We start from the raw sequence: 9749 nt of genomic DNA, 5'->3' as shown, positions 1-9749 counted from the left end.
TGCTGTCAAAAAAAGTTCATCAGCGTCTCCAAAAATGGCCAAAATTAAGAACTCAGAAACTATGATAGTAGTAAAAAAAAGTTTTGGGTTCATTTCATCAAACTCTAAAACTCATGTAATACTAAGTTTCAAGTCATTATTTCAATTTTTACTGAAGTAATAGGACTTTTACCTGACACCAAAATGACTGCAGGGACTAATCGGTTTGAAATTAATTTATAAAATTTAATAACAAACTTTTTCTCTTGATGTGTTTTTATTTTCCTGCAAAAGTTGTTGCATAGCTTATGTATTAACATTAGGAAAAGAACGAAAAAGTTACTGTGAGACATGGGTTTTAAACCTTAAAAATTTCCAGTGAGAAATTTGGTATTTTTTTATTGGTATTTTTGTAAAGCTTGGTTCCCACTGTGGTTTAACTTGGGTTTAAATATAAAACCTAAAAAGTTTTAAATGTGTTTTAAAAATTAAAACAAGAAGCCCTGGAGGCTCTAAGAATTTCCGCGCGCTACCAAAATATTTGATGAAAACCTGCTAATTCGTTGTGTTATTGTGCCAAACATTCGAAGGGGTTTGGTGCATGAACCTCTGAAGATAAAGCCCATCAGTGACATTATATCTTACAACAAACGCAAACAAAACGAAACGTGTCATAATAAACTCACATTTTAAAAGAAATTGCTAACAAAAAATACAGCCTATCATTCATGGTTGAAAGTCTTGCGATTGAGACGTTTATGGTCTTAAACGGCATTAGTTGACAAAAAATCAAAATTTTGATGTAACCATCATTTTCAGCATACTTTTTTTGTTAACTTTGCCAATTTTTGTTGGAAATGAAGTAGTTTTAATTTTTGGATCAATTTTGGCCTAAAATGGCATTTAGGTGACAAAAATCAAAATTTTGATGTCACCATTATGTCAGCATACTTTTTTTGTTAACTTTGCCAATTTTTGTTGAAAATGAAGTATTTTTAATTTTTGGACCAATTTTGGCCTAAAATGACATTTAAGGTGGCAAAAAACCGAAATTTTGATGTCACCATCATGTTCACCATACTTTTTTTGTTAATTGTGCCAAAATTTGTCAAAAATAAAGTAGTTTTAATTTTTGGACCAATTTTGGCCTAAAATGACATTTAGGTAACAAGAAATCAAAATTTTGATGTCACCATCATGTTCAGCATACTTTTTTTGTTAACTGTGCCAAATTTTGTCGAAAACAAATACCAATTTTGGCCTGAAGCGTCAATACTAGACTTCCCAGTAGTTAAGGAGCTTGGGTACGAAGTTTATATCTGTGACGGACCAACGTGAAATCCCAGGGTCGATTTTTTCTCAAAAAATGCTCCGAAAGAAAAAAACGACGGTTTTAAAGAATTTCCTACGCCTTCGGGCGCGGAAATTCAATAAAACCTGAGCATACCCACTGTGTATTAAAAGCAAAACATGTAGCGTTTCTCTCTTGGTAGCCTTTGTGTGATTTATCAAAAATCACTCGATATTAGCGAATAAGTGCACTACGATTCTCTTCCTGTACCAAAGTTTTTTTCTGACATTTTTTATTTTCTTTCTTCTGTCTTAACGTGAAAATACGCAAAATGTGCCCTGAAATCGTTGAAAACTCCTTCGGCATTTGTCGGCGCCTTTGAACTTTAAACCACAATATCAAAATTTTTTGATCTAAAGGCTGAAATACACTATCATTTTTCAATGATCATTTTCCAATGATGCATTCCAATGATATTAAAAATGGCAAATTTTGGCGCAAATACACTATCATTAAAAACATGAAACTTGAGCATGTTTTCTTTGCAACATGGACTCTGAAGAAGAAATAGCAGCTGCTGTTGTTGTGTATATGTTATCAAAAAAAGAGAGCTAAACATATGAAAAAAAGCAAAGAAATGTATGGGTGAAGCTGTATAGGCGAAATGAACTTGGCATCTACAATACTCTCATGTATGAACTGCGTGTAGAGGAAATTGCAGAGTATACGCGATTTTTAAGAATGCCGCCGAATATTTTTGATGAGCTCCTAAATCTCATAGAAGTTGACATTGAAAAAAAACAACGCATTTGCGAGACCCAATTCCTGCTAAAATCAAAGTAGCTGCAACTTTGAAGTTTTTCTCATGTGGGATAAATAACGCCGAATTATAGTATTTATTTTGCGTTCACAAAAGTACTTTGTCACAGTTCATCGCTGAAGTTTGCGAAGCTATTTACATGTGATTAAAAGAAAAATACCTCAAGGTAAATATATATTTCGTTCAGTAATTTATCAAACAAACGTACTAAACTAGCAGTCACACATTAATACCCTGCACTTTGTGAGCCCTCACTTTCTGGGTTGAGATCTGACAAACTTTCTCGACTCTGATAAGTGTTTTGATATATGTTCACTGGGAGTCGGTACATATTCTGTAATGTGTGGCATGTGTTGAAAAGTTCCTTGGGATCGGAGATTGAACTGGCGGTGTTCTGAAAGAGGGTACGGCGAGTAATCTCATCTGATATCAAGATATCAGGGATAAATTTTGTGCGTACTTTAACTCCACCGGTGCTGTTCCATGGCAAGAAGAATTTGTCTGAAATTTATACCCACTATCGAAGAAGTTGTTTTTCTTGGGACGATGGAGTCACGTAGGAATAGCAAGGACTGAAAGTATGGCCATTTACTTTCGTAAACATCATCTGTTCCTGTTGTTTACGTTCTTCAATTCTGAGCTGAAATAACTTCGCAGTATATTTATTTTACTCCTCACTAATTTCTCTATAAAGATAAACAGTTCATAAAATCATGCATGTTTTTCTTTTCTCATCCAAACCATTCGAAATAACACAAACCTTCCATTCCTAGTCTGCCTTTGAATATCTTTTGCCTTCTCGTTTCTGTCCTTATAGAACAGGGATTTAACATCCCACCAAATCTCAAAAAAACTTTCGGTGGCTTCTTGCGTCTTCATTCTCGGGTGAATTACTTGTTCAAATCTATATTTTTATCTATGTTTACGCCTAAACTATATCGCGTGCAACAAACACGTGTGCCAAAACAATGGATTCGATTTAAAACAATAGAAAAAAAATGTCATTGAAAAATTAAAAGTTGAACATGTTCAACTTTTAATTTTTAAGGATCATTGGAAATGAGAGTGTAAAAAATGACATTTTTTCCTGTATACACTGTCATCAATGATAATTGAAATGATCATTGAAAAATGATAGTGTATTTCAGCCTTAAGGTTTTATTTTATCTGTGGTGTAAACAGGTTTTATGCTGAAAATTTTAAAACACGAACACGTTCACATTATGGTTTAACTTTAAAATCTTATTTACAACATACTTAAACCACAGTGGGAACCGAGCTTAATAAGTACCAAATTTTATGTGTTCATTTCTTGCGCTTATGAGTGTAACCAAAGTGCCCTCTACGTAAGTCCTAAAAATTTATGTCATTGGCTCACTCTTTACGAATGACACCACGTAACAAAGGAAAACCATGCTTTGCTATTTCCCGTAACTTCTTATACCGAGATTGGGTTGTGATATATATCAGAATTAATTGTCTTTAAAAATTCCGCCTTCGCTGGCGGAAATCAAAAATTCTTCAGTGAAAAAAATATCTTGTGCGTATGAAAGCAGTACGATTGGTTTCTTCAAGGAAACTTCAGGCGTCCTGTTATCAAGGCTCTTATTTAATATGTAGGGGTTTGTATCCACGAAATAGAAACCAGGCTTTTGCTTTTTTAAGGTGGCAGTAACCTTTTTTTAGCTGTCCAAATAGAGATATATATTTATTCCTTTTGGCGTAACCTGTGTTCATTCTCTCCTCCGAGGGTCTCTAGTAATAATTCCCCGCCGCCTGATGCTGATTTGAGGGTTATTTTAGTCTGTGAACAAGCGTGAACGATCTCCTCCAAGGGTATTATTGAGTTGTACAACAAGGCAAAAAGCATCGTTGCAAAACCTACACTGCATGATGAAGTTGAGGAAGAGGCCGAGGAGGACTATCTCGATTGTAGTCTCCATAATCTATTTGCTGATAATGACCTCACTCCTCGAGAACATCAACATGCACTCCACAAGATATTTCGAAGTTTTCGAATACCCGGTGTTAAAAATACTGATGTTGATAGTTATCTAGCACTAGTTAGGCCCAATGTGGAGAAATTGATTATTGAACAGGTGGAAGATATGGGATCTGCGAAAGTGCAGCTGTCAATGTGGATCATATGGAAAAAAAAGATCATGCTTGTTGTTCAACCTGATGTAGAAAATGGAATAGCCGATGTACAGCATGCAAACATTGATCAATACACAAGGGTCGAAAAAGTATTTAATAGCAGGTGGTATTTCAAGGTAGTGATTTAAATGAATTACTGGATAACATGCTCAAATAAGGGTTTATGTTGAAAATCCAGCGTTACCACAGAGCGGGTTTACAATCGATCGAATAATGCATATGAGATATCGATTTTCATAAATTGCAGCTCACGAGAGGTTCCCTATATATAAAATTACCTAAATGGATCAGTGCAAAAAAGGCTATCATCAACCCAAAAAATGATGATGAAGAGTGCTTCAAATAGAGTGTTATTGCGGCACTGCATCATAAAGAAATCATGAAATGTGCAAAGAATATCTAAATTACAACAACATGCAGATCAATACAACTGGAAAGGGCTAGAATTTCCACTAGGCATTAAAAAAATAATAAACTTTGAAAATAACAACCCTAATCTTGCAGTCAACGTTTTATACACCTCGAAGACTGGCAGCATCAATATTTTGCAGGGATCTGACTACAACGCATCGCGCGAAAAACAGGTGAACCTACTGCTCATCACAGATCACTATACCTGCATCAAAAATCTTTCAAGGCTATTGGGCAGAGGAAACTCCAAGGACCACAAAGCAATGCATTCCTGCCTAAACTGCAGGCGCAGGCGTTTAATTGTGTAGAATCTAGGGAAAAGCATTATAAATATTGCATAAATCACGAAGCGGTTAAAAGTACAATGCCAAAAGAAAATGAAATATGGTTAAAATATGCTGATAGTCATATGCAATTCAAGGTCCCGTTTGCGATCTATGCTGATTTTGAATCCGTGTTGATCCCAGTGGAAGATCGTAGGGAAAGTAAGTTAAAGAAACATGTACCATCAGGTTGGTGTACATATAGCACATTTGGCTACGGATCTGTACCAGATCTACTGACAACATACCGTGATAAGGATTGCGTGGAAAAATTTATAGGGCACTTGGAAAATGAGGTTGAGCGATTGTATAATAAGTTTCCAGAGAAAACTATGGTAATCACACCAGAGGAAGAAAATAAACATAATAACGCATCAGAATGTCATATTTACATGAAGCCATTCAACGATCCTGAGAACAATCGCAAGGATCACTGTCATTATACAGGTCTCTACCGAGGTGCAGCTCACAATAATTGCAACCTAGCGTACAGAATTCCTGGCCACATCGCCATCATACTTCACAATCTGAGCGGTCACGATGCGCATCTGTTCATCAGAGAACTAGGTAAAGAAATCAACACTGAGGATATAGGGTGTATTGCGAAAAACAAGGAGAAATATATAAGGTTCAGCGTCAAGATCATGGTGCCATTAGCAGGTGTTACTAATTCTAGCAGAGAGCAAGTATTGAGAAAAATCGAGCTTAGATTTATCGACAGTTTTCGATTCATGGCATCAGGCTTGGATAAATTAGAAAATTGGAGAAACGCTAGTGATATGAAATGTCAACATTGTGCGGGTAAGTGCTTTTTTGTAAAAATTGTAAGTTAAAAACTATCAACCAATTAAAGTCAAACCTACCTTCCATGGCAAATTTTTTCGATAAGGATGATATATTTTGTTTAATGTTTTGAAGAATCGGAGTTACCTCCAAAGGAAGAAGAATTTTACAGTAAGCTGAATATGGACTACATCTCCGACATCAATTATAAATATGCTCAAAAAGTCTGGTATTGTATCACGCCAGAGGATGATCAAGTAGTGACACTGGGGACCACCGACGTACTCCTTCTAGCAGATATATTTGAAAATTTTCCGGAGTGTGTGACTTACAAATTATAAGTTGGATCCTACACACTTTTACAGTGCACCGGGACTGGCATGAAGAGGCCTCACTAAAATTCACTGAAGATGAATTAGAGCTACTAACGGATCCTGACATGCATAATGTTTGAAAAAGGTATTCGAGGCGGCATTGTGCAAGCCATTCATCGCTATGCCAAGGCCAACAATAAATATATGGGCGATCAATATAATAGGGATGAAGAATCGTCGCAATGCCTCGATGCCAACAATCTCTACGGTTGGGCTATGCAGGAGGATCTACCAACTCATGACTTTACATGGATAATTAATGTAGATGATTTCATCCCTAAAAGGATCGCAAAACTGGTGAAGAAAATTACGCACGAGCACTTATTGGAGGTTGATGTGGATTATCCCATGGAGCTGCATAAAAAACATAATGAGCTGCCATTTTTACCAGAGAGGATGACGATATTAAAGGTTGAAAATTAGTGCCACACATTCGTTACTTACGGTACGTTGTTCACATCAGATCACTCAATGAAGCGCTAAAGCATGGCCCTATTCTGAAAAAAGTACGTCGAATCAGCCAGTTCAATCAGAGTCAGTGGCTTAGGCCATACATTGATATGAACACCAAATTGAGGACAGCCGCTAAGAACGATTTCGAGAAGGACTTTTTTAAATTAATGAACCTGTCTGTGTTTGGAAAAACGATGGAAAATATCCGGAATCATCGTGATATAAAACTGGCGAGAAAGCATATCAAAAATATGTAATGAAGATCAATTTTAAGGATGCTCATGCATTTAGAAAAAATTTAATAGGTGTTAAAATGGGTAACACGGATATTAAAATGAACAAGAAGCCCGATGGCTTGAAGATTTCCGCCATCAGCATACATAATAAGCATATAGTGCGAGACTATTCTCAGAGAACAAAAACGCCATGTCTGTTATCTGCAATGCAACCAAAGTTTAAAGCAAAAAGAAAACAATAAAGTAAACCCAACGTAAATATCTGTCGTTCTGAGGACGAAATTGATTTGAAGTAGCCCTTCTAGAAGATTTCGTAAACATCAGGTTAGAGAAAGTCTAAGCCTGACTGCGTCATGATCACTGAAATATACATTTTTGACGAGCGTATCGACTTCAAAGGTGTTTAGAACATTCTTATGGACATAGTGAACCGGATATATGAGTTGGAGAGGTTACAACCTGTTTATATTCATTGAGAAAATCAAGGAAATAGTTTTTGTCACTAAATGCATTTAAATTAAAAACTCCGTGTATAACCAACCTCGTTCCCAGGGCTTTTTGTCTCTCATCGGCGCTGCGCTTATTGATAGGTCTGATAGGTCACCGTCCGATATGCAAAAAGAGACAACATGTCCTGGGATCAAGGTTGCGTGTGTAACATCAACGATTTCGTTTCCCAAAAAATGTTGAATAAGGTATAATGACTCATCTCGTTTTCTTCGTCATTTTAAAAAAATATTGCACATGGAATTTTCACAATAACAAACAATTTTATAGTTTCATTATGAGCTTCTAAAAGACTAGAAAACCTATCCACATTGTTGTTTGGAATTAAAGTAAAGTAATCTAGTTTTGTGTCGCAGTATGAATTAAATGGTACCTGAGTTTCTGTTAGGCATAACAAATCACTTTCCATGAGAACGCCATCGGACCTAATATCATTTTTGCTTGTTGTAGGATCTTGTATTAAGATGATTGAATTTTGACTAATTACGCCAGTATCCTTTGATGTCAATTTTGAGTGTTCTCGCATATAATTGTATCGCTCGGTTGCTCGTGTGTCTGATTTAATAGCTGATCTGGAAAATGTTCCTGTTAAGTATAAACCCTCTAAGCTTGTGACTCGGCTTAATGCAACATAGATCTGTCCTGCGTGAAAGCTCTTTCGGATTTACGCTACTTTTTGTTTTGATCTAGTTTTCTCTTTCTACGAACAGAAAGCATAATGTTATCAGTTATCTGTTCAGTTGTCAGTATTTTAAAATATTGAGTTTCAAGACACTTTCCTTGACACGTATATTTCGCGTATGTAGTTTTCAACTTCTTGTAATGAATCAAATTTTAAAAGGACTGATGTAGCACATTCTGTTATTTGTTCAAATCTATTTCGTCTATGAGGATCAAATAAATAAATTTGTGGGTGCCCCCAAATTATACCAAAACTAATGCCGCCTATAATGCCCAACATTCCTTGTCCTTTATCGGAATCTGATGAATTATGAAATGTACGCAAAGTAGTGCTATTATCTGTAACAATATGAGAAATATTTTCTAATCTTGTATTTGTATGACCTCGTTTTTAACAGTCAAACTATTTGGGAGGTCACCTGCACTCAAGTACTGGCTTGTGTAACCTGGGCTCGTGCACAACTTTGTTCCTTCGCAGAGGATATGATCAAGATCACCTGAGTTCCAAAAAGAAACCTTTTCAATAACGGACCATACAATCGCAAACAGGGAATTACACATACATTGTGTGCCAATAAAAGTTCCAAGCCTGACATCCCCTTGATGAAAGATCCCTGTACCGACTTTATAACAGAGTGAGGCCCAGGATTGGTTTCAACATCACCGGAAAGTAAAAGAACCATACGGCATCAGTTTCCATTCGCAGTGTTCACAATAGCAGTGGTGGCGTGTGACCAAGAAAAACAACCTTTAGAAACTAGAGAAACCTCTGTCATATTATTTAAAAACCACATAGTTTCAGCGGGCTTACTAATTTTAGTAAGTTCACCAGTAAGTTCACCAATAGGTTTACCAAATAAATCTTAATATCTGATTGTCTGAATATTTGATTGTCTAAATATGTAGCTTTTATACTCTGTCGAGTTTCTTCTTTTTTGTACTCTGTCGAGTGTTGGTTGTGAATATCGAACCTAAAAATAAGAAAAAGTGATTTATTGCGTGCATAATTTCTTCATGGCTAAATATTTATGCAGCGATTTTATATTCTTAAAAATCGCTGCACACACAAATTTAAATTCCTTGTAATTTTTATTTCATTGGCAAGGTACATGTTTAAATTCACATGTTTGCGGGATTAGATAGAATACCAAGATCTCACGGTATTCTGTCTAATCTGGCGGATATGAGATGAGTTGTGGGGTGACGTACATGTTGTGATTTTCAGTTTTGCCATCCTCACGCATCACATAGGCAAAATATATAAAGTTAAAAAGTAGAAATTTGTTGAAACTTGCACTTAAAGCTCACCTCCCACTCCCAAATAAGTTATACCTTCAAAGATGTTTACAAAATACTAGTTAGCCTGTTCAAATCTACCAATTCGCCGGTCCTACATATTCTGGTCTTCAGGTTAGGCTGTTGTATAAGTACATATACGGGTTAGCAAAGACCAGGCCTTTACATGAAAACTTTGATACGTGTGTGCCAGAAAATACACCTCAAGTATTTTAGGTGTGCTTTTGGGTATATGCACTGCTTAAATTCTTATAAAATTTGTCATTTTGCAGGCGCTATCAATAGCACGCCTAACCCATTTTGTGTGTGTAAAGGTGTAGCGTGCTATTGCACGCCTCTCCTTAAAAGGCCTGAATGACCCGTCCATATAGGAAAAACAAATTAGAAATGATCATGTGCGTTCTGCAAACTCTTAAGAAGATACAAGGGTTTAAAATT

This window comes from Hydractinia symbiolongicarpus, chromosome 7 (genome assembly GCF_029227915.1).
Source record: "Hydractinia symbiolongicarpus strain clone_291-10 chromosome 7, HSymV2.1, whole genome shotgun sequence".
NCBI lineage: Eukaryota > Metazoa > Cnidaria > Hydrozoa > Anthoathecata > Hydractiniidae > Hydractinia > Hydractinia symbiolongicarpus.
The sequence above is the reverse complement of the archived record's forward strand: the minus strand, read 5'-3'. Positions refer to the sequence as shown.